The sequence below is a fragment of the Schistocerca americana genome, chromosome 2 (assembly GCF_021461395.2).
Source record: "Schistocerca americana isolate TAMUIC-IGC-003095 chromosome 2, iqSchAmer2.1, whole genome shotgun sequence".
Taxonomy (NCBI): Eukaryota; Metazoa; Arthropoda; class Insecta; order Orthoptera; family Acrididae; genus Schistocerca; species Schistocerca americana.
In genome coordinates this window covers 204,164,413-204,191,454 of record NC_060120.1, presented here as the reverse complement: position 1 = coordinate 204,191,454, position 27,042 = coordinate 204,164,413, and the positions used below count along the sequence as shown (strand labels likewise).

The following is a 27,042-nucleotide window of genomic DNA, read 5'->3' as shown; positions in this document are numbered from 1 at the left end:
TGTTTGCTTTTAACTACCTTTTGAAATACGGGACGTCTTTTTGCCGGACTCTGTACAATCAAAAGTCACACGGGGATTTATTAAACTTAAGTTTTTCAGTCAACATTTTAATATCTTACAAGTATTTCCCAACGATGACCTCACATTCGACTTAAGTGTTCAGTTTCTTATGATTGCGTTGGTCACTTTCCGTGGATCCGATGGACAGTAGTGCCTGTGATGTGGAACAGATTTGATGAAGTACGTATTATTTAATTGAAATGCAATACAGTGAAAAGACTTTACATTGCTGCATTAAAATCCTAATTCCAATTTAAGACCTCGGCTGTAAAAAATGGAAAGAGCTGTTTCGTTCTTGCATGTAAAACAAGGCACGTGACTTGGTGTTCTTAGATTCACGATAAACCGTGGAGCGGCAGCTCTGTTTCTTATTTCAGATTCTCACTAATGGCAAGTTTCTGAGGAGGTGTGCATGTAAACAGTGGTAACTGACAAAAGTATAGCTGGCTGTAGTAGTAACATGGACCGCGTTCGTGTCAGGAAACTGCTGTTCAGGGACGATTTGTACGAATCCGAAGATGGTATTGATAACCACGAATATCCTGGAAGCGACGAAAATCCCTATTATGTTCCTGAACGCAAATGCGCTTCAAAGCTGTCGCTAATCGGGTAAATTTGAATAATTATTCAAAGAAGTAGGGAATTTTTTGTCCCGTACCTTGTTTACGTGACAGCGTATAGTATGTCAACGGCCATACTTAACATACTTTTCGTGCTGTAGTAAGGCACCAATATAGCGAATTTTATATTCAGCAGAATCACACATTAATTTTCGCAGTTTTTGTACTTTACTGTAACAATGCGTAACTGATTTTAGCACCATAAACCCACACAACTCCGAACTCTCAAATTCACAATTTAGAAAAATTACACAATAATGATTCAGAATGTAGCACACTCAATTTGCAAAGGAAGAACGACGCGATGTTAAATTTATATTGATGTGTTTTTAAGAAAAAGCTGCGAGAGAGAATCCACGGTTTTAAAAACATTTCGAACCTCTACAAATATTTGAAGACAACCACTTATCTGAATAAAAAATTACAATCTATGTTCTTGAAACATCTTATTTACGAGATTTTATTGAAACCTGACTAAGCAATTTCTCAAAACAACCAACCTGCCCTTATCACTGTTTACAGCTGAGGTTTTCAATTCTAAATTAACGTTACACATTACACTACAGAGTTTCTGTTAAGACACTATTGAATGGAGTAGAAGTTGCCCAACAGAAAATCCTTTAACTCTCTCTTTAACTCCACTACGTTATGGGTCATGTAATGGGCTCTGGTAGGTTATGGAATACATCTGTACCCATTTATCTGACTACAGTATGTGCTAATGGTAACCGCAGGTAATCTTTCTACAGGCTGTTTTTGGTCTTGCTGTTATAGGTATGCTTATCACTTGTTAAGACTAAGAACATTAATGAATATACATATTGCGAAGTAGTTACCCAAATACCAAGTTTTCTGAAGAAGAATCTACTGGATGTTCTAGAACTAACACCAAATGGAATTCTTATAATAGCTTCTGTTTTCTGAAAATACTATCCCTGTAACTTGAACTAACCCACAATATGATTCCTTAACTCATTAGTGAATAGAAATATGCAGGATAAACTAGTTTCTTCATTTTTAAATTCCCGATAGCAGTAATCATGCGCACTACAAACACAGCTGAACGAAGGTACTTCAGTAAGTCTAGGCAGTCGATTTTCCATTTATGGTTGTGATCTATCGGTAGTTCGAAAAGCATAACATTTTCTACTTCTTGCATTCTGTTGTTTGAGAAATCTGTTTTTATAGCTTGTGGAGTTCTGTTAGAAATGCTGAACTGTGTGTTCTTGTCAAAATTCACTGGTAAATCAGTTGCTTCGAACCATCTGTTGATGTTTTCGAATACTGCAGTAGCTGCTTTTTCAGTAACGTGCATATTAGTGACCGAATTCCGTACATCAGGCAGGAACAGACACTGTTCTGAACCCGTGCTCGGAGATAAATTGCGCCTTGATTAGAACAGTTGTCTCCTTACCTACATGAGAGACTTTAAGTCTCCGTCCATATTTAGGCTTTATCAGTGACTCCAGGTGCTAGGACCGAAATAATGTACACTCTATCCTCAGTGCTAAATGTGTTTTCTCTAATTTTTGTTTTAATATAATCTGTTTACTGTTAGCAGATATTAATGGGCACTCAAAATTATTCACAGGCTCCCTAGAAAATTTTATGATTGACGAATCTAAATGTGTGGCATTGTGCAAAATATACAATACAATTAGGAGAGGAGGGTTGGGAAGGGCAGAAAAATGTACCTTTAGCTTTAAAGATATGTCAAAGCTTTTACGATATTTTTTGTGCTCCTTTGATAGACGTGAGACTTTTGGCTTAATGGACGTTACGTGGCGTTTGAAGAATGTGTCTACCTTGCTGACCACTGACTGCTTTCTGTGTTTCAGGTGAGTGCCTGTCCAACACCAAATAGTCCTCTCCTCTGGGACCATCTTCAGCCACGCCGACAGCGGAAGGTGAGTGTGTATTTTGAGAAGCTATGATCCTTAGGTGGATGAACTTGAGCACCGAACTGCCCAAGAGCGCCGCATCCTCGCTAGGCGGGCAACAATAAATCGTTAGTTTATAGTTGCAAAGTAGTGGGCTCAGAAAGTGTAACACCTTTCTCTAATGTCATCTCTACTCACAGTCTGCAAGCCCGTAACACAACTTAGGGTACATTTGTCATCCACACAGGAACGATTCTTTGTTTCGTTTCACAAAATCCAGATATCTGTATTAGTAGTATCATGTCAATCTGCAGCTATGCGACGAGGCATGACATTTTACAGTATTGGAATGGTGTCTTCACACTTCAAACTTCCGACGCCTAGTTCAGAAGTGGAACATGGACCCTTGTCTTCCGTGGACTGCGCTCTTACATCGGCAGAGCTACCCCGTAACGACCCACAGTCAGTCATAACAGTTCCAGTGCTGTCACTGTCAGTATCCTAGTTTCAAAATTCCACAGAAATTCCGTTAAAAACCTAGCATCCCGGGGGGAAAGATATCGCCGAAAATGGGTTAGACAGGGGCCAGGACTTATTGACAGAAGGAACACCGAATTTAAACTTTGCAGTACACGAGAATCTGCCCGGTACTTACAGAGCGTGCTTAGGGACTACGTATTAAAAAAATAGAAACAGGTAAATTTTGACGCAGTATCTGACACAACTGTTTATGCTATAATGAAAGCTACCATAAACAATTAATGCTGTGCGAGTAGTACAGGATCTATAACTGGCCGTTGGTATGCCATACATTCCTCTCGAAAATCCTAAGTCGCTGGTAGAAGCAAGAGCTTTCCTGAAAGAGGTTGGAAAGAAGAAATGGCAGTCACTTCTGTAATCATTGCTAGGCAGAGTTAACCCTACTGTGGAAGACAGGTTCTACTACGGGGTCGTCCTATTCTAGGCTGGCTCAACTTGGGAAGTTCTTGGCTGCGTTCATCTACATTAAAAATTCCCGATTTCATACAACCTATTCTCAGTTCCCTCCCATTATATGGCCACAAATTGTGTTGCCTGGCCACAAAGTCATTGGAAGGTGCGTCTAACGCAAAGCAGTGGACGATGTAGGGAACAATCACGAATAACAGTAGTGAGCGCAGTGTTTTAAGACACTACGAATTACGTTCGAGAGGAGCATGATTAAAATTCCCGTCCGGCTACCCAAACTTTCACTTTTCCGACATTTCCATAAATCATTCGAATCTAATGCCACACTGAAACCTCGTAGCTGATAGGGACTCGAACCTTGGACCTTCGCCTATGGCGGGCAAGTGCTCTACCCACTGAGTTATCCAACCGCGACTCAGTACCAGCATTTCCGTGCGAGGGATCACTTCCTTGACGTTCGTAAGGTAGGAGAAGATAAAATGGCGGAATTGAAGCTGCGAAGGCCGGTTGTGAATAATGTTAATAACTCAGTAAGTGGAACACTTACCTACGAAAAGCAAAGGTCACTCGTTCGAATCCCGGACCGGCACACGGTTTTAACCTACCTGTAAGTTACAAATCGGGGGACAGTCCGGCGACGAGTGAAGATAAATTTAAGTAAAGTCACCAATAAGGCCACGGCTGATTCTTTCCCACATCCTTCTCCTACTGAGCTCGTGCTTCGTCACTAATGAACTTGGCGGGACGGTACGTTTAACTTTTAATCTGAGCTCCTATCATCTGTAGTATTTTTCTCATTTTGTACTAAGTCTTTGATTCTACTACGCTTTCGCTTTTCTCTGCTGGCTAAAATGTTCCCAATCGTCCTTTCTTACATGTAAAGACGGAGACGAAAAAAAGTCAGTACGCTTGGTACGAATTGTTATTTGATACAGCAGAATGAGTGACACAATCAAACCACCATCCCTTAAGTTCTTTAGAGGAAAAAGCCACACGGTACCACATCCGCCTTCTCTATCATGGTTTGGGAAACTTGAAGACCTGACATTATTTTAATGAAACCTCTACCACCTAACAAATTCTCTCCTCGTCTCTGGAATGTGATCCTTGATGATTAGATCGAGGGCCTGTCTGCTGAATGCTGCTGTCACTTGGAACGGTATGAATGTACACCGTATATTTGTAGTCGAAGAATGTGATGACCATGGTCTTATGTATAGGTGTCCTGTCAGGGAGTGGTTGGCCATGTTGCATCCAGTCGGCTGGTTGGTTGGTTTTGGGGTTGAAGGGACCGAACTGCGAGATCATCAGTCTTTTCATCCTACACCTATCGAACCACAAATAAACCTCAGAAGAAGGATACAAAAGGCAAATCGTGGGAAGCCCGATTGTAAGCAAGATACAATACGACAGAGATAAAATCAAGGAGAAGTGGGAGGGGAGCGAGAGGGGTCACCTAACCTGTGTTACTCCGTTTCATTCCTTGGTCATTACAATACCTCCTAAGTATCATCTGTGCAGTGATGACGTTCTGTCACCGTGTTGTCACACTCAACCCACTGTTTCCAATAGCAGCACACATCAACAGATTCTGCTCTTGCTCTGCAGTAAGCGGTCGCGGTATCCAGCTTCCACACACTTTAGACACGGCAAACGTTCCTTTAGAAGAGTGTAGGCACTTTCAATTGATGTCTCCAGTCGTCGTGCAAGTTGTCTTGTACTGAGACAGGTATCACATCGAGCAGTGGCGGCACCACTACTGATAGTTGTTCTGTCAACGCCATGAGATGGGCGCCTCTTCTCCTCCTTGCAAATCGCAACTTTCCCGTCCGGCTTGAAATGCCTTCGGCCAATGGAAAGAGGCTTGACGGCACAAAGCTGTCTTCAATTCGTCATTGGTCGAAGAAGCATTTTCGTTCAGGCGAGCGCAAAATTTTATCGCCTAACGCTGTTGAAGTTCTAGAGGCCCAGAACGCACAACTACTTTCATAGCTGCTTGAAACTCAACTGGCAAGTGAGAGAATGGAAAGAATGCCATTGCTGGTTTGCGAAAAGTGTAGCTCACAGTTTTCTCAGACGGCGACAGCTGTCTCACCCACTTAGTGCACACTACTCAGTGACCTAGTGTCAGTTGCCGTACATAGGGCAGTGAACAGAGCATGGCAGAATGACTCAGTACCAGAACTAGAACTAGAAGCCAGTTCTTATAAGATTACCATAAGGAAAAAAGGAACAATGCTTGTGTGTATTCTCTGCACGTGCCCTAACACCGCCTCCCTCTCCCTTTCCCTCCCCCCCCCCCAAAAAAAATCCCTTATCTTCATCTTCTGATCCTTAAGCAAACCAACATGAAATACAGATCCAAAAGGAAAACTGGACTTTGCAGTGGGCCAAGATTCGAAGCTAGACATCTGCCCTTCGCGTAAATCGCTATTTCCAAGTTGTTGGAGCATGCTTCACAGCTCGGCCAAGAATTTCGACTTCAGTTTCCTCCAGCTTTCGAAACCCCCATACAGAGGGTCGCCTACATAGCGGGAGAACGGATATGACGGAGAACGGTTACACCGTAGTCCACTGTGTTTCCAAAAGCAATGTTTCGCTCGAATGCGTAGAACAGGACACGCTGGAATGAGATTTCCAATAAAATAACTATTGATTACACTTACGAATGAGACGATTCTATCGGAAATAGGAGAGAAGAAAGAGCCACTGAAAGTTACAAGCCAACGAAAAGAAAAACTTGTTGGACACTTAATCAGACATGATATTCTGCTACAAAACATCTTCGAAGGCAAGATTTTAGAGAAGCAAACGAGGGGACGACCGACAACATCCTATTTAAAAAATGGTTCAAATCGCTCTAAGCACTATATGACTTAACATCTGCGGTCATCAGTCCCCTAGACTTTGAACTACTTAAACCTAACTAACCTAAGGACATCACACACATCCATGCCCAAGGCAGGATTCGAACCCGCGACCGTAGCAGCAGCACGGTTCCAGACTGAAGCGCCTAGAGCCGCTTGGCCACAACGGCAGGCCCTATTTAAAAAATATGATAAGTGACATGTGATGATCTTCGTACACAGATATGAAGGGGGCTGGTGAAGACAGCAAGCTGCGGCTGCACAGACACGGCTTTGGTGAGAAGACCACCACCATCTTTCCCGATGCTTCTCACTTGAGTCCCATGAACCTTAGGTCTGGACTAACAAGGGGAGCGCCACTGACTAACCGTTATTTAGTGACCTCGGCCAAGAAGGTGGGTTCTGATCGGACTCCAAACGGTGACTCACTAGCTGGCACCGCGGAAGGCCGTCGTCGCAAGGATACCGGTTACTCCCTCGACTACCACGCAGGCTTTTAAGAGTACGACGTGTATACAAAAATGGCGGCCGCTCCCTCGGGCCGCCAGTCTAGCCAACGAGCGCTGGAAAATACGTGCTCGCGTCTTCAAAGTTGATTCACTGTCTGAATTAGACGCTCCGCCTCTCTCTTTTGTGATCTATAGCACGAGGGCGCACTAAGAGTAGTACCACACCCATGTACACGTGATGTAACTTGCAACACCCAACACTGCCCAGAGTAATAAGTTGTGAAACATCTCGACGGTATGGAAATGGACGACAGAAAGTGGGCTGTTACAACGGGAACATCGCCCTACATAATAACCACAGAATATAGACTCCTTCCGGAGAAGATACCGGACGCGAAAATGGGGGAAAAAACGTGCGCTGTTGTGTACTGGTCAATTATACATACCACGTGAATCCGCGGAGAAACAGGAAAATCATGGGGTATTACTGGTAGTACATTATTACGGAACGTAATCAAATACAGAAACATCATAAATACGACGAAAACTTTGCAAGATTCTTAACAATAACAATAACGTATTAAGTTACCAAATTTTAAAACAAATGCAACAAAAAGGGAAAAGCACAATCACAGTGGAAAGCAGACTCCACTAACGACGTACAGGGGCTGCAAAGGATACGCGTTGCGTTCTGTGATTGTAATGAAATCTTTGAATTATGAAATAAAAATCTTCGAAGAACAAAATACTATGGGCCCATATTAAACAGCGATGCTATCTTCATTTGGCATTACACATAAATATATGTATACGATTCGCATGATTCCGTGACGGAGGAAGTTGGTGCCAACGTCTCCTTGGTCTTCCAATTTCTGTTTTACCATTCGGCCTGTATAATAAAACTTCTTTTGGTAATCTTCCCTGTTCTGTTCAAGTGTGAGTGCCATTTTCCTTTACTTTCGCTGGTCTACCTCCTGCTTCGAAAGTATTCCGTTTTCTCCTTACATTGTCGTTTCTAATCTGAACAGCCCGGACAACCTTTCAAGGGTCACAGAAATCTAATTTCTAATCCCTTTACTTTATTAAGATGCTTAACAACTGTCACTCGTGAATCTGAGGCGTATAGAAAAATGGGCACAATCACCACATTATAAAAATTAATTCTCGTTTATTTTTGGGTTTTTGGGACATAATGTTATTCGGATTTTGCCACATCTTGCTTCATATTTATTCAGTGTTTGATCGATATCGTGATCTGTGTCATGCGTTATGTAATAGTCAAGATGCTGAAAATGAGGAAGTTTCTAGATAGGACTTTCGTGACTGTATACTTAAAATTTAAGTGAACAATTCTTTGGAAGTCACAACATTTTAATACTTATTGATTACGACGTGTTTCGGAGGCTTCGTTTTGTCATCAGGTGACAATTTACGTTTATAGCTCTGCATCACTGCTCTCAGCCTAATTAACGATCTCGAACATTCTAAAAATTTAGATCACGATCTCTGTGATAACAAAACCATTTTACGATTTAGAAACTGCATCAAAGATGCTGTAGATATTTTGCGTTTTCTGGCTCAAAGAGTTTATTACAAAGTTGAAGATGACAGAGAAACCGACAATCGTAGCCACGGTCGCTAACGCACCCATGTGCGATAATGAAATGCTGGCGGTGGATAAAAATTTTCACTACAGGCAAGGTGAGGACGGATGGTGACGTAACGTTCCTGATCACTAACGTTAACACCAGCGAACTACACTTCTCTCCAATGTCTCATACAGTCAGGGCGTGCGACACTGTTGATGGTAATCAGTACGTCGGAAGGGGCCACTGACCTCAGCCGTCTTAGTGCTATTCGCCAGCACCGGATGCATTCTCCCCCTTATCAACTTGAAACACAAACATAACGCTACACTACAACAAACGTCGATTGTAGTCACCCACACTCAACAGATACACTCCAGACACAACTCTCACACCAACGCGTAGAAAGGGGGCACTGTGTGCGCAGGAATAAAGAAACTTTCCCATTAGGCGGTTGAACTTCCTCTCGGTACCTCCCAGCCAGTAATGCAACACAGCTCTTTTTCAAGTAAACTAATTGTTTTTGCGTTACTCGATATAACTATATTTTTATATTCGGTCTCGTAAACTGACATACGGCCGGGAGAGCGGTGTGCTGACCACATACCCCTCCATATCACCATCCAGTGATGTCTGTGGGCTTAGGATGAGACGGTGGCCAGTCGGTACCGTTGGGCCTTCATGGCCTGTTCGCGCGGAGTTTAGTTTAGTTCTACATTTTTACATTAAGGAAACACGTGCTTAGTTTATTTTACAAAGCTTTCAAATTCATAATTTCAGAAATACGAGTATGCAGAAGTGTATGAAATAATTTAGATTGGTATACTAAGATGGTATCTGTTCTTTCGGACATGTCCGAAAGAACAGATACTATCGCTGACCATGCAGCTCGTTAGAATGAAATTACAATGAAATGAACACCCTTAGCTGCTTACAGGCGTTCACATACGTCAACGGGGACAATGGAAAATGTGTGCCCCGACCGGGGCTCGAACCCGGGATCTCCTGCTTACATGGCAGACGCTCTATCCATCTGAGCCACCGAGGACACAGAGGATAGCGCGACTGCAGGGATTTATCTCTGGCACGCCTCCCGCGAAACCCACATTCTCAACGAGATAAATCCCTGCAGTCGAGCTATCCTCTGTGTCCTCGGTGGCTCAGGTGGATACAGCGTCTGCCATGTAATCAGGAGATCCCGGGTTCGAATCCCGGTCGGGGCACACATTTTCGTCTGTCCCCGTTGACGTATGTCAACGCCTGTAAGCAGCTAAGGGTGTTCATTTCATTGTTATTTAGATTGGGATTTCTTTATCTATTTTGAAAATAAAGTATACTGCTGCCTTTACGCAAAGGTAATATGTAATACAATTAAGTCTGGTCAAGTAGGTATGCGGAGGCCTTACCGAATAAGAACCCTACTCATCAAAGCAGGAAATGTGACAAAGTTGCAGAAGTAAAACAAATAAACGGAGTCAAACACAACGAATGATTCGTAGAATGTAGGCCTCCACGGGCGGCTTATTCTTCAGTTAAAACTTCCGGGCTGAGAGGCCATGGTCGATGTATAAAACTGTTTCGTAACGTCCGTAGCGGCACTTGTTTTTCGACATCGAAACCACGAAATAAAATTCTGACAAGAGCGTTGCACCAAAGACATCGCTTCATTGCGCACGCATGAATAGAGAAGCAACAGAGATTCCCAAACACCATAGTAATTTTAGTAGAAAGAAGAAGGTTTGAAATTAGATAAAACAAGATTGTGCAACGAACCCCGCGACTCTTTTCATGGATGCTACGACATGTAGAAAAACCGTACAACAATAACAAGCTGTGGAAAAGTCAGACCGCTGAAACCCACCTCCTCCCCTCCCCCGTCTTACGTCTCTCTCGCCACCCGCACAGATCAGCGTCAGATTCCGGGAATTTCCATCACTCCCCAGTTCCTGGACGCTGAAGGTTCCCAAGGCGTCCCGGATCCGATCCCCCCGGTATTTGGGTCAGGGGTGGCGCGCCTACCTGCCTGGTGCGCGACCCGTTACCTGCAAGGGTGATTAAGTCGGGTCACCTCGTGGATGCAGCCTCCCAGCGCCAAGGTGCCCTTCGGGACTAGACGCCGACGGCGAATCATCCTGCGTCAGAACGCGATATCAGAAACAAGCGAGTTTTATGGTGGACGTGACTAAAAGTGCGTTTACATCGGCCATATTTTACGACAATATTTGGCCGCAATTGCACTGCCCTCAACACTGCTGCATCGTAGCTGCAATACAGGTCATCTCTGCAGTACGGCCGGGCAATATTGCTCAAGTTGCAGGCTGTTGCCGACGTATTGCCGAAGTTTGCCTGTATTGTTCACCAAGGGTGTAGAATGTTTCGCACGGCAGGGCAATATATATCTCTGTCATTATCCTCTCGTCCGCACCTATGTTTCCTACTTCTCTCAACGACAGCGATGGAGTCACGTGTCCGAGCGAAAATATGGTTCGCAAGTTAGCAACCGAACATACAACCACCTGTTTCATCACTTGTTCGTTGTTGTGTACAGCGATGGAGACTTGGACAAACGGGAGAACTATGAATTTCATAAATCCGAGTCATCCACGGTTAAAGCTGTGTGGCGTCGAAAGTAATGAATACAAAGCTCGCAATCTGAAAAGTTGACAGTTAGCAAGCTGCTGCCGATGTGCTAGGAATCACGCTTGATGCAGCATACAAGGAATTCCCTAATCTTCGAACCAATACTAAATGCGAGGCAAAAATGTTGCGTAGGAAGAGTGGAAGCGAATATCGCTCTTCATCAACGTGTTTTGCAATTGATGCCACGAATTTCCTACTATTTCAGAACGTGCGTAGGGATTGGTAGTGTAAGAACTGATGTGAATGCTGGTCACCAAAGATAAAATATAAATAAAAATTGTATTCTGATTTCAAACATAATTTTAATGTAAACTTTATCTCCTTGTTCCAAAGCATTGCATATTTATGGGACCACGAAGGTTACTGATGAATAGTGCACTTTAAAGACGTAGACATACATTAAACTTCTGTATGAATCACCTGTAGCTAAAAACCGAAGGGTAATCCGCAGTCGGGTTGATGTACACTTTAATATTTGTATCGATTTTGACAATTGTACGAGCAACTATTTGTTCCAGATAGACGAAATCGTATTTCGTCAACCTGGTAACAATCTCGAGAAAGACATGTATTAGCATCAGTTCAGGAGGTACATTTCCTGAAGCATTTCACTTCCTTAATAAAGTACTCATCGTCTTGTTTTTCCTAATTTTATTCCTTGTGTGATGTCACGGCAGTAGAGCCGTACTCACTTATTATTACACAACAAATGAATTCGCAATTGCGCATAAAGACTACCATCAGCTGTAGAATGGAATGACAGTGAATTTTGCCGGACAGGTACTCGAACCCGGATTTCCCGCTAATCCGAGCGGTCGCCTTACTGCTTTTTTTAAAATCTAATTTTGTTCTATGTTGTTCGTTGAATTTGTTCGGGGAGGACGTCCGATGACACCCGTTCAGGTTCTTCGTTGATCCGTTCACTGAGTTTATAATTTCAGAGGGTAGCTAACCTTCTGACCGAACACGCTGAGCTGCCGTGGCGGCCTCGGCTATCCGAGCACGACTTACGGCCAAACCCAAACTTCCACATGTCGTCAACAGTGCGTCTACGGCCTGTACTCGTACATCCATTATGTATGTTCCCGTCTAGTTTAGACGTTGTGCTTGAAAGTTGCTAGCCCAGTATCAGCATATAAATACGTTATTGCAGTGCCTGTGTTATTTCGCTTACGAAGCGAAGTTCCTTCGGACATGCATGCAACTTTGCGTCGTAATCAGAATAACACACGCACTGCAATATTGCACTTTTCACTAGTTCGCGTTCGTCCATTTTGTGTGGCAATCTTGAGGACAAACGCACACTTCTGGTCCGGAAACGCATTGCCGCCTAAATTGCCTGGCAACAGTCACGGGTCATGTTGTAGTACATGTAGCTGTAATGTTGCCCGACAATACTGTCAGGATATATTATCAGCAATATGCAATTTTGCCGGCTCACATACACGTGGCTGAATTCCTGATCGCTGCAAGTTTTTTCTGGGCCTCTGTGTCTCACTTCCAGAGCGCTTTGTAAAGACTGGTTAATTCCTTCCTGCATAGGAGAGGAAGAAAGGTGTTTACTTCTGTTATTAAGATTAAGGTTCATTCAACTGAAAAACCCCTAATGTGCGCATCTGAACAGATCTAGGAAATAGGGATTTGCGAAGTTGGTATATCATCCATGCTGGTTTGGATATCCTTATCGACCTCTAAACATCGATAGCTGATGTCACTACGTAAATTTTTTCGGCTTTTCAACTGACAATACAGGGGCCATCAAATGAAAAAGACACAGATGGAAAACAGTAAGTAAACTATTTATTATTTCAAAAGTAGTTGCCGTTAACTGTTAAATAATTTAACCCACTGTAAGACAAGACGGAGAGTGCCTTCATAGAAATGCGGTTGCCTTCGGAACCACGATTGTTCCCAGGCGTGCATCTATCCGTCCGCGGCAAATCGTCGGCAACGCGTGTCTGTCTTCAGGCTCCAAAAATATGGAAATCGTGAGGGCAGAGAATGTGTAAGGGCTTCCCAGCGAGTAGTCGAAACAACCTTCCCAACATTTGGGCGGGCATTACCCTGCAACAGAATGAAGCCGTTTTGACTATGCAGCAGAAGTTTCGCTGGGTACCCCTCACACATCCTCCATACACTCCCGATCTCTTCTCATGTGATTCCCATATTCCTGGAGCTCTGAACAGAGACATTCGTGGCCATATCGATTTGCTTCGGACGAAGAGGTGCACACCTGGGCACATTCATGGTTCCGTATGCAGCTGCAAACATTTGTCCATAAAGGCATTGACCATCTTGTCTGACAGTCGGACAAATGTGTTAACAGTTAAAGACGATTACTTTTTGAAATAATAAACAGTTTACTTACTTTTTCTCCATTTGTCTCGTTTTCCTCTGACTGTCAATTGTACATGCCGTATGTGCAGCCGGATCATACAATGAAACTGATTGTACGATCCGACTGCAGACCAGACTATATTCTATCGACGGGAGATAATAATCGGCGTCAAAATATCGAAATAATGATAAATTTATTGAATGGCGTAAAAAGCAACATACAAATACACATAATATATGTATTAACCAATAAATACGGCAATAATTGGTTCAAATGGCTCTAAGCACTATGGGACTTAATATCTGAGGTCATCAGTCGCCTAGACTTAGAACTACTTAAAGCTAACTTAATCTAAGGACATCACACACATCCATGTCCGAGGCAGGATTCGAACCAGCGACCGTAGCAGCAGCGCGGTTCCGGACTGAAGCGCCTACAATCGCTCGTTCACAGCGGCCGGCACAGCAATAATTGAAACATCTTATTCTACAATGTCTCGACAACAGAATGTAAAATTAGTAGTTTTGAAAGACGTTAGCCCGTAAATCTGTTAATAAAGAGAATTTCCTTCTTTTGAGAACAGTGTTTCAGAGATGGACAATGTGCCTATATAGCTGAGATAAATTAGTGAAATTTTTGTAGCTTTTGATATGTAGTCTGCTGACGTGATTCTATATTTCTATTGTTGTGATCTGCAGTCCGAAGACTGGCTTTGTGCAACACTCCACGCTGAGCAAGCCTGTTGATATCTGCATAACAGCCTCAGCCTACACCCCCTTAAACCACTTTACTATTTTCAAGTCTTTCTCTCCCTATACAGCTTTCCCCCCCCCCCCCCACCCCACCCCCACCACCACCACCACCACCACCACTACCCTCCAGTACTAAACCCTTGATGCCTCATGATGTGTCCGTCAACCAATCCCGTCTTTTAGTCAACCTGTGCCATCAATACCTTTTACCCCCAATTAGTAGATGCAGTACCTCATCATCTGTTATTCGATTTTGCCATCTAATCTTCAGCATTCTTCTGTAGCATCAAATTTCAAAAGATGCTATTCTCTTCTTGTCTGAACTGTTTATTGTAAATATTTCACTTCCATACAAGGCTACACTCCAGATTCTCTCCAAATAGTCTGTACTCGTTGGCTGCCAGTTTTTTATTCAACATAGTCTGCTATTTATTGGAATCACTAGACTGTATGTAAAGTACTTTTCTACGCAAATCTCACGAATAGCCACTTCTACAGGTCGTAGAATGTTACAACCATATGTTCGGTATGGTGGAGCACTAGCATAGCAGTTAGCGATATTATTAACCATTGGATGCAGCTCCAAAAATCATTGAGTCATATAGAATTTGAGTCTTCTTGAATTAGTTTGAGGCCCGATTCTTTCCTGATCTCATTACTTGCTACTAGCCTTTGAACCACATTACAACTCTTTTCACAGCAGTTATCAATACAGGACATTTGTCAGTCTTTTAAATAGATTTTTTCCTATCAAATTGGCTCTGTCGGTAAAACAAATTATATTTCTTCTTCCAAATGCTGTTGCTATTCCTTCAACCACTGTAATAATGACGTTATGACAGAATATTCATTTAAACGACGATAACATTAATGATAGTCGTAATACGTAGCTCGGCTTTTTGTAAACATCGAAGGTCGATTTTTTGGTTTAACATCGATGTTACGATGTCTCAAAGACTTCAAGTGTCGATGTTAAAACATCGGTGTTTAAATTCTCAACGCCCATATTTTGTAAATATCGATGATGATCGAACATCCTTAACCGAAAGGCGATACAGAACATCCAACTAAATATTGGACGTCATAAGAATGTTTTTAAGTGTGCTGGAATGAGATGATGTATGTTTACACTGACTGAACACATATGTAACCGTGCGCATTCATTTTGCAGCTTTGAAGTACGTAATATAGTTCATACGTTTTCGAAATATGATGTCATATATAAAGCACGAATAGAGCTATCCACTCTTTCACTGGCTCGCCTCTTAACCTTAGTGCACCAGTAAATTTGTCAACGAGCGTCAGGTGAGATTAGACGATGAAAATCGCAGCACTGCAGATTACAGTACCACCGAGGTATGACTCAGCCGAAGGAGGAACAAGATTTCAGGCAACTGAGTCAGCGTGTTGCGTGATGGAAGGGCCTGGAACCGGACTCTGCCTACGCGGTTTGTTTCATAAGCCACACTGCAGTCTTCCAGACACACCCAGCACTGCAACACTTACTCCACGTATTAGTATGCCAATGGGTACTCTTCTGAATGATTAAAGTATTCGCTTTACAAAAAAAGGACAAAGGCATAATATCAACAACTTTCGACCTTTTTCTATGTCCTTGGTGTTTGCAAAAGTTACTGGAAAGGCTGTCCACATAAACTTATTTGATCATTTCGGTTCCCATAATTTGCAGTCAAACTCATATTTTGGTTTTAGAAGTGGTTTAACAACTAAAATGCTACATTTTCCTTTCTTTGTGAGGCATAGGACGGATTAAACAGAAAAGATAAGGCGTCTTCTTTCACTGAACTAAGGTGTTATTTGTATTGATCGTAAAATATTACTGCACAAGTTGGCCCATTAAACAGCATGAGTAGCTCAAAATCGGTTCCCCTTATACTTCAAGAATAGACAGCTAAAGGCCATTCTCCACAGTAATGAGAACGGCTGTGAGTGGCGTCTGATGTGGGCAGGGATAAACAGGAAAGGGGGGGGGGGGGGGCTCAGTGGTCAATATTGAGACCACCGCTGTTTGTTGTATGTATAGATATGCCGTCTAATATGACAGGTGGTTCTAAAGTTTTTCTATCTGCTGGTAGTGAAGAACATTGAGTGCAATTCACGCAGTGGATCAAACAGTGCAGCTCCAGACCGAAGTTTTCTCTCTAGAAAATAAATGGATGCTAAATCACAGTAAGACTCGTTTCTAACCAAATTAGGATAAATCTGCCATTATGATTACACAGAATGATTAGCGAGCCTGCGCAAACCTATACGTATTGTCATGAAAAGATCATGTTGAAAATATTGCTGAAAAACTGGATGCTGCTATATGTACCATTAGAACAGTATCTGCACTAACTGATAACCCAACGTGAATATTAGTCTTCTTTGCTTATTTTCATTCGCTTATGACCTACGCCATTATATTCTGGGGTAACTCTTCCGATTCACAGGGGGTTTGTTTTGGTTCAGAAACGCACAGTTCGAGCAACATGTGATTTAAGTTCGCGAACCTCTGTCGACTCCTGCTCAGTAGTCTGGGAATCCTGACATTGACCTCTTAATGTCGATTTGTTGTTAACAATATGAGCTTATTCCTAGCAATTAGCAGTTTTCACATCCTTAACTAACATTAGGCACAAATTCAATCTGCATTTGGATGGCACCTCTTTGACTCTCGAGTGAAAGGCGTACAGTATTCTGCTGCATCCATTTTCCATGAACTGCCATAAGACCTGAAAAAAATCTTAGCAGTAAACTTCGCACTTTCAAGTTTAAATTGAACAATTTTCTCATGGCTCACTCCTTCTATACTGTCGAGGATTTATTGGAAAAAAATTACGCAAATTATGTGTTATATTGTTGATTATGCTAATATATACTCAGCAGCTTATTGTCTGCATAGAATTAGTGCAAACTTTTATTTGTTATTACCTTTTCTGGATGTTAATTTCATGTGTTGACTCCTACCATGAGCATGGAGGTTGGGCGCTCAGTTTGGTTCAATGGAAATAGTTGTGTAAACACATTAATTAATTAACTAATGTCTCCTCTATGTATTAGTGGGATTCAAACACCTGCCGAACTAACTGTTGTAAGTTGTGATAAATCACTTATGGTCGATGCGAGCAAGGGCCCTCTGATCTACGACATCCTTGTCACGTCCGAGATGGTGTTCTGTCTCTGATAAATTCGCCATCAACGTTTCCCATAATGTTACGACAAACAGCTGATCTGTGTACATAGTGTCCGAGGAGGAATGATCAACATTCAGGGATATGACATGAATGTTCATTTGAAGCAAAAAACCATATCGACACATGCCCTTTTCCAAATGGTTTACAAGATAGAGCACATTTAATGTACATTCCACTATCCTGGCATTGTGGCTAACACAGCTAGACAGATACGCTAGTCCAATGCCCTCCCTAACACAAACTTCAATTCACACATCAGCATGGAAAGGCATTGGACAAGAGTAATCCATGTAGCTGTGTTAGCCACAATGCCAGGGTGGTGTACTGCCTAACGCATCTGCCTAATAAGCAGGAGACCCAGGTTCAAGCCCCAGCCTTGACATAAATTTTAATTCATTACTTCAGCCTCTATCCTTATCGAAGATACAGTTGAGACTGAGTATGTCTCCAAGAAAATATGATGCAATCAGATCAATAGTTCAAACAATGTTGTACAGATAGAACATTTTAGTGACGGGAGAAATTACAAAGTAGTCCCACTGGGTTCAATTTTGCGTGCGCTCCTGTTGCTATGTCAGTATGGCACCCCGCGCAAAGAGGTTGAAAGAAACTAGGTAGGCTGGGCTAGAACAAAACATCAAAGCGGTTAGACGGATACAACATATTCATGAGTTTCAGTAACCCAAAAATAAATTTACATTAAATGTTTTCTATCTCGGGAACGAATCGGAATAGGGCATATATATGAGGGAAATCCCAAAAGTAAGGTCCCCTGTTTTTGTTTATAAGTACATAGAGCTGTTTATTTCTACAATGGTTTACATCAGTTTACAGCTCGAACATTTCGCTATTTTTCGACATAATCACCATTTCTGTCGATGCATTTTTGTAGACGCTGTGGCAGTTTTTGTATGCCCATGCCATACCAGCTCGCTGCCATGCTGTTCAGAAAGTTACGAACCTCTTTCTTTCACCTCGTTGTCGGAGCTGAATCGCTTTCCGGCCAAATGTTCTTTTCACCTGGGGAACAGGTGATAGTCACTCGGCGCCAAGTCAGGACTATAGGGTGGGTGGGTGATTATGTTCCTGTACGCCCTTGCTTAACATTCCTTTTCTCCGGTTCTGAATTGCCCGTTTGAGATTTTTCAGAGTCTCAAAGTATCTGTCAGCGTTAATTGTGGTCCCAGCGATTCAGCTCCGACGACGAGGTGAAAGAAGAGGTTCATAACTTTCTGAAAAGCATGGCGGCGAGCTGGTACGACATGGGTACACAAAAACTGCGACGGCGTCTACAAAAATGCATCGACAGAAATGGTGATTATGTCGAAAAATAGCTAAATGTTCAAGCTGTGAACTGATGTAAATCATTGTAGAAATAAACAGGTCTACGTACTTATAAAAAAATAGGAGACCTTACTTTTGGGATTACCCTCGTACATACGAGATTTTTGCGTCAAACGAGCATTCCTGCCGTATTACTGAATACTGACCGTTCCCCCTGGGACACCGTGTATACGAAGTACTGAGGCAGGCAGGTGGCGGGCACGGCGAAGCACCGCGGTCGCGCCACCTGGCGAGGCCTTGACCCAGACAGCGAGCAGCAGCCGTCCCGTTACGGCCGCCGCGCCGGCACGCATACCGCGCCGCGGCACAGCGTGTGTAGCCGTGTGGCCGGCCAGCCAGCCGCGCCTACACCCTGCTAGCCGGCCGGCCCGTTAAGCCGTTACTGTGCGGCTCAGGCGCTGTCGCCGGAAATCGTTGTCTCACCGCCACATTCATCGGCTGAGCGCAGTCGGAGTTCTTCCACGTACCAGACCTACTCGACGGCTCCTACCGTTGACCCTCGCTGCAGTTACCATTGTCAAAGCACTGTGAGGGCCGATTGTATGGAAAGCACAGGACCTTAGATTAACACAGAAAATGACCTCAGATCAAGCTTAACTCGGAAATCTGCGTTGTTTACACATTAATCCCAGATTGTTGGATGTGAGGTCCGCCAGTTATGCAAAACACCGTTTTTCACAGTACCCAAACATGTTTCGGCACCACTACACCATCGTCAGTGTGTTTTGGTTTTTATTTATTCTGTAATGTGAACATTTCTGTTAAATGATTATAAAATTATGTGTATCTTTAATTCAAACAATAGATCGTTTCTTTTTGTAAATACCTTTACATTTGGTGTGCATGAATTTTCTGGATCACTTGTGTGTTAATTACTACAGGTAGTTTGTCATCTGCAACCAAACGATGTTGATGAGAAAACATGTTTGGGTATTGAGAAAAAGGGTGTTTTGCATAACTGGAGGATCTCACAGCCAACAATTTTAACTGCAAACGCGGCCAATACAAGGAGCTGCAAATCAAAATGATGGATTAATCCCAAATTATATCGCCGTCCACTAGGCTCAACTTTCACCAGCGAAAATTCGCGGATCAAAATCAGGTTCAAATGTAACCGACAGTTTACAAAACAACGTTTCTGCTTTGCACATTGAGTCCTATAGTGCTCAGAGCCATTTTGCTTTGCACAGATACAATTTGAAATAACAAAGATGCTATTGTTAACACGTAAATATGTAACTACGCCACTACAACACAGCTGAAGCTCGAAATATATAAGACCTCTAAGGTTGGGTTAAGGGAATTATCAGGTACAGGGTGACAGTTATCGAACTATATGAAAAAAAAACGTAAATTAGTTACAAACTACAGCTTGCACATAATTCCTTCAACATGTAAACGCCACTACAGATATTCGTATTTAGGTTATGACATGTCCGATAGGCCTGCCATCATGGCGATGATGTAGCGCAGACGAATAGCGAAATTCTGCATGACCCGCTGATGTCTCGGGACGTCAATGCTGTCGACGACCTCCTCAATGGCTGTTTTCAGGTCAGCAATGGTTTTCGGGTTATTGCTGTACACTTTGCCTTTAATATAGACCAACAAAAGGAGTCGCATGTATTCAGAACAGCAGAATATGGCGGCTAATCGAGGCCTAGGCCAGTGGCCTCTGGTTACCCCATAGCCAGAATGCGGTCCCAAAAGTGCTCCTCCAGGACATCAAGCACCCTCCTGCTTCGATGGTGTCGAGCTCCTTCTTGCATGATCTACATCTTGACGAAATCACGGCCACTTTGGATAATGGGGATGAAATCGTCTTCCAAAGCCTTCACGTACCGTTCGGTAGTCACCATGCCATCAAGGAATATCAAAAAATGGCTCTGAGCACTATGGGACTCAACTGCTGTGGTCATAAGTCCCCTAGAACTTAGAACTACTTAAACCTAACTAACCTAAGGACAGCACACAACACCCAGCCATCACGAGGCAGAGAAAATCCCTGACCCCGCCGGGAATCGAACCCGGGAACCCGGGCGTGGGAAGCGAGAACGCTACCGCACGACCACGAGATGCGGGCATCAAGGAATATCCAGACCGATTAATGCGTGACTGGACATTGCACACTACACAGTCACTCGCTGAGGGTAAAGAGATTTCTCCATCGCGAAATGCAGATTCTCAGTCCCCCAAATGAAAGAGGATTTCGTCGCTAAACGAAACCATACTGCGCATACAAATTCCCATCACGCCCCGCGGCCAACCGTGCAGTTTCAACGTCCTAACGCAACTGTTCAGACGTTACGATGATTTTATTTCATGTTGTCCATTAATTGTCATCCTGTATGTACATAATGAGTGCAGATAATAACTTATTTCATAACAATTCTTGTAGACTTATCACAATTTATGCGATTAATTTAAAGGCATTTTATACACACTCATCGGGAATCTAATGGGGTGGTAATGAATCGAAGAGGGGACAAAAAAATTATGGCACAATGTCACTAAAAAAGGCGATCTTTTGAGAGGACAGAGTCTGAAGCAGAAGGAATCTTCACTTTGGTAATGATGGGAAGAATGGGGGTAAATATTGTAGAGGGACACCAAACACTGGCTAAACAAACCAGGTTCAAATGCACGTAGCTTGCTGTAGTTAGAGACTAAAACGCTTGCGCAGGATGAACTAGCTAGGGAAATTGCATCAAACCAGTCTTCGGAGTAAAGACAACAACAACAACAACAACAAACAACAACAACAACTTCATAGAAGTTGCTTCAATACACCGACAAAGGTCTTGTAAAAGACCTTTGACAAGGATGTAATACGAGCTTTTCTCTCTGTCGACCTGCTATTTCCTAATCTCTTCCACTAAGAAGTTAAACAAATGTTACTCTACATGAAAACACAAGTGAATAATACGTCAGCATAATACAACACAGGACATCCGCTATCATGTTTGTCTACAAACGAGACTGTTTATAAAACATGTTTGTTACACATGCTGGAAGAAAGGAAGATAGGGGTTTAACGTCCCGTCGACAACGAAATCATTAGAGAGGGAGCACAAGCTCGCGTTATGTAAGGATGGAGAATGAAAGAGACCACTTGCTCTCAAAGGATGCCGAATGTGAATCCAGTGGCCACAATGGAATACTGCATAAGTGCGTGTAATCAATCAGGCTGAACTAAAGAGAAACACTGAACTTACGAAGAAAATGGCGATGGGACGGTCACTGACTTGTTCGACTCAAGGTAAGAGACATACTGAAAAATCAGATCTGAGAGATACTCAGAGAGAGAAGCCGTAGATCTTCTAAAATTCCAGGAACCTGTTTTAAGAAAGAAGTCAACGAATGTTCTCGATCGATACGTATGCTTCCCACAGAATGCATGAAGATACAATCACGTTAATAACTGTATAACCAGGGATTCTTCCCGAGGTCCATTACAGTAGTAAGCGTCGAACTTTATATTCATTCATTAAAATCGATCCTGGTGAAATAAATACTTATCCATGAATGGTCGATGTATAATAAGTTGGCATCAGTCACTGTACTGGTTCGATAACCGGTGTTACTGCTGATGTACAACAAGATGGTCTCAGTCACTGTACTGACTGGATACCTGTTGCGACTGTTGATATGTAATAAGCTGGTCTCAGTCACTGGTTTGATACCCCGTGCAACCTAGGATTTTTATCTGCTACTTATCACTTCTTTTACTGCTGGCAATGATTGCTGATGTGAAAAATGCCGAGTTTCTCCGTGATTTGGAGTCAACTTCGAACTACAGATCCTCCCACGTCTGGCTGGATAACTCAGTCCACAGGTCGGTGGAAATCAACGGCATATCACTTCCAATTTAACAAAGCCCAGTAAAGCACTATGGTGTTCAGAAACAAATCTTCTGGTTGATGACAACATTTGCTCTCATCAGCGAAAGTAGACAACGACATTGTCGGGCGGAATCTTCATCTGAATTTCGACGTTTCACGCAAGATTATCCCAGCTTCGCGTAACTGTACTGACCTCTCTCATTGGATGATCGCGTGCAGACAGTTGAGTGAAAGGAGTTAACTGCCGTCTTTTTTTTCCGCCAGAGAATCTCGAACAGCAGGATTTGTGAATCACACCAGACTGTGACACTGATCCACAGAAAATGGCTGAATTCTGAATTTAACGGCGGCAGAACGTTAAAGACTATTTCATCACAATTAATTATTTGTTTAACTAATCTTTCTTCCCTAAGTCTGTTGATATGTCTTTTTTCCTGTTATGCATCTGTACTCCACTTTTTTCACTTAGTCGACACTTACTAGTTTTCAATTAACTGGCGTACGACAGTAGCACTGGCACTACAAGATCGTCCGTTCCTAAAGCGACACTGTCACTCCACTGGCGTCGCCTCAACTATCTTTTTCTTTCTGTTGTTGTTTAGTTTTAAGAAGTGGCTTTAAGGAGCGTTTGGAACTCCTATTCGTCTACAACTCTCACAGACATTTCTGTTTTATTTATTCTAATAAATTTATAATTTATCCCAGTTACAGTACATAGAAGTCGCCTAAAACAACGGCATGAAAACAAATACTCTACTCGTAGAAGCACTTCCGTCCGAACGTTAGGAGGCTATATCTGTCATGTTTTTGTGCACGTCGTCCACCAGAAGTCATCTTTCAACTGGTATCAGACACCACCGTTCAACGGGAAGAACACCATTAGCGGACATTCTCTAATAACGATTAGTATAAGATTACGGAACAAGGCTTGGCTGAAAGCAGCCGTTCATTATGTAAGCGTTGAGTAACGATATTTCGCCTTGGCAGGCCAAGGGCGTGCGCCCAGACACGCCAATATGCTTTACCTTGCGATATCTTTAACGCACCAAACTAAAAAAACCTGAAAACCCGTTCCAGTTAATCAATGCATATCAGGACTGAGTAATCCATGTGTCCGGCGTACTCGTCGACCTTGCTACGCCCAACTGCTGCTATGTTCCTATACCCGCCTGCAACCTCATGCCTCTAAGGTTCTTTTTGACTATGGTAGTTTTCCCTTTTTTTTTAACATGTGAGAATAGCTGGACACAAGACCGTTAATAGTTAATTAACAAAGTTAACTTTTCGAGTAATGGATTAACTTTTATCATGGACTGTGCGGCTGGTCCCGGCGGAGGTCCCTCGGGCATGGGTGTGTGTGTTTGTCCTTAGGATAATTTAGGTTAAGTACTGTGTAAGCTTAGGGACTGATGACCTTAGCAGTTAAGTCCCATAAGATTTCACACACATTTGAACATTTTTTGATTAACTTTTAAGTTAATTTTAAAAAGACGTTACCGGACTTTTCAACGTCCGTTAACCGTTAATTAGGTATCTAGTTTTTATGGCAAAAATTACGCCGCACCACCCGCGGAAATCATGTTCTGACAAGTTCGGGTCATGTAGGCATGTTCCGACGTAGGGTTGCGCGTGATTGATGTAAACAGTCGTCGAGCGTGAGCGAGAATAACTAGGTATGGCTGTTTACTTTTCTTTGTTTACTGAGTGCGCGTTAAGTACTCCTATTTGTTAGTGGATTGACTGTGGAAGCTAGATCATGGAATCGGATACTAGCTCTACAACTGCTGAAAATCCGTGGCCGCATTTAAGTGATCACGTTAATTTTGTATCCAGATAGGGAGAAGAAATAATTTTCTATTGTGAACTGCAAAAACAAACAAACTCCTCTCGAACAGACCATGAAGGTCCAACGGTACCGACCGGCCGCCGTGTCATCCTCAGCCGATAGGCGTCACTTGATGAGGATATGGAGGGGCATGTGGTCAGCACACCGCTCTCCCGGCCGTATGTCAGTTTAAGAGACCGGATCCACTACTTCTCAATCAAGCAGCTCCTCAGTTTTCCTCACAAGGGCTGAGTGCACCCCGCTTGCCAACAGCGCTCGGCTAGACCGGATGGTCACCCCTCCAAGTGCTAGCCCAGCCCGACAGCGCTTAACTTCGGTGATCTGACGGGAATCGGTGTTACCAATGTGGCGAAGCCGTTGGTATTGTAAACTGCGCTTGCCTAAAAAAAAAGTCAGCTATTAGGGCTCACACTTTTACCCTTAATTATTTGAAACAACACACAGGGGGGCATATGAATCGCGGTATGTACAGTTTTAAGAAACAGTGATGGCAGCGTCCGCATGAGGAAACCGAAAAAGAAACGAAATGAAACTTGAAACTTCCTGGCAGATTAAAACTGTCTGCCGGACCGAGACTCGAACTCGGGACCATTGCCTTTCGCGGGCAAGTGCTCTACCATGCGCATTCCTGTGAGACAGTGTTACCAGCACCTGATATAGTTTCAAACGGGCGCCATCGTGGGGTGTCAATTTGGGCGGCCACTCGAGTCATGGAAAATATCCAGGTGTGTGGAGCATTCTGATGTGACGATTCATTGATGTTGGACTGCATGGGAACGCGAGGGCAGGCAGACTTGCAGTCGAAATTCTAGTCGACCAAGTCTAACGACCACAAGGAAGGATCGCTGTATTGTGTACCACGGGCACTGTAGCCCTTTGACATAAGCGTCTGCTCTCCGAGAACAAGCAAGGGACTCCCTGCAACATTCTTTGTCATTCCGCACTATTGGTCGTAGACAACCAGCAGCCGGATTAGGGAACTACCGTCCCATTCGTAGGCTGTCGTTGACAGCACAACACGAACGGCTGTGTCTGGAGTAGTACCGTCACCGTGAAGCACGTACTGCTGATGAATGTCGCCGCATTGTGTTCAGCGATGGGTCGCTATTCTTTACGAGCCTGGGATGATCATCGTCGGCCATCATGGTGGAGACCTGGGGACAGATCCCGTTCTTCCAATGTTTCGGAGAGGCACAGCACTGTTACTTCTGCCGTCATGGTGTCGATCTGGGGCTCCATCGGGTATGACTTCAAGGTCACGGCTGGTGCCGACAGAGAGAACCATAACGGCACAACAGTACGTCACGGACATCGTGATCCTCATGCGTTGCCTCCACTGCGACAGTATCTTGGTGCCTTTTTTCAAGAGGGCAATGCTCGGCCACGCATAGAACGTGTGTTTATGAAGTGTCCGCGTGACGTTGAGGTACTCCCGTGGACAGCCGGATCTGTAGATCCGTCCCAGATAGAGCGTACATGGCACCAGCTCGGGCGTCAACTACATCCCAGAGCCATTAGACAGCATATCTAGTAGCAGTTACAGCAATTGTGAACCATCTCCCTCAGCAGGCGATACAGTGGCTTTATGAAACCTAACCCAACCTCACCAGTGCATGCATCCAGGCCAGAGAGATGGTGCGTCACAGTGAGAAATGGGCTCATGCTGACAAATTCTTCATAAATGTGACTCGATTTTGTTATCACTGAAATAACATCACAGACCCAGTCAGTCTGGGGTAGGCATTAGGAATGATTTAAAATGGAATGATCATATAAAGTTGATCGTCGGTAAAGCGGATGCCAGATTGAAATTCACTGGAAGAATCCTAAGGAAATGCAATCCGAAAACAAAGGAAGTAGGTTACAGTACGCTTGTTCGCCCAATACAGCTCAGCAGTGTGGGATCCGTACCAGATAGGGTTGATAGAAGAGGCAGAGAAGATCCAACGGAGAGCAGCGCGCTTCGTTACAGGATCATTTAGTAATCGCGAAAGCGTTACGGAGATGATAGATAAACTCCAGTGGAAGACTCTGCAAGAGAGACACTCAGAAGCTCGTTACGGGCTTTTGTTGAAGTTTCGAGAACATACCTTCACCGAAGAGTCAAGCAGTATATTGCTCCCTCCTACGTATATCTCGCGAAGAGGCCATGATGATAAAATCCACACGGAGGCATACAGACAATCTTTCTTTCCAAGAACAATACGAGACTGGAATAGAAGGGAGAACCGATAGAGGTACTCAAAGTACCCTCCGCTACACACCGTCAGGTGGCTTGCGGAGTATGGACGTAGATGTAGAAACCGAGAAAGTTTCATTTCCCTCTCCCCCTGGGAGCTTAACATTTTTTGCCGGGCAGTGCGGATGCGGTGTACTTCGTCGCAACCCTGCTAACAAATTGTACTCTATCATTCGTCTCCTCTACTTCTGATATTATATGTTGCCCTCTATCCACATAGCTTCTTTGCATTACCTATAAATACTAAAATGGTGTTACGCGTTCCAGACGTTCGCAGCTTACCTTGTTACCAGATACTACCAAGTTCTCTCTCTTTACTTGAGGTAATATCTTGCATTTATCTATATTAAAAGACAGCTGCTATTCATCACACACACTAGAAATTTTATCTACATCTTTTCGTATTTCCTTACTATCGGCAGGTAAATATCTGT

At 43.3% G+C, this 27,042-nt stretch overlaps 2 protein-coding genes and 1 non-coding gene across 3 annotated transcripts in view; 1 reads left to right on the top strand and 2 right to left on the bottom strand.

The window, feature by feature from the left end:
* LOC124594919 (rab3 GTPase-activating protein catalytic subunit) overlaps positions 1–27,042 on the bottom strand; it is a 465,991-nt gene that overhangs the window by 277,548 nt on the left and 161,401 nt on the right. The gene's annotated exons all lie outside the window — the stretch shown is intronic.
* LOC124594920 (vasorin) overlaps positions 1–27,042 on the top strand; it is a 292,597-nt gene that overhangs the window by 186,177 nt on the left and 79,378 nt on the right. The window lies entirely within an intron of this gene.
* On the bottom strand, positions 9,385–9,458 carry Trnat-ugu. The gene has a single exon. It is a non-coding gene; the product is annotated as a tRNA-Thr (tRNA).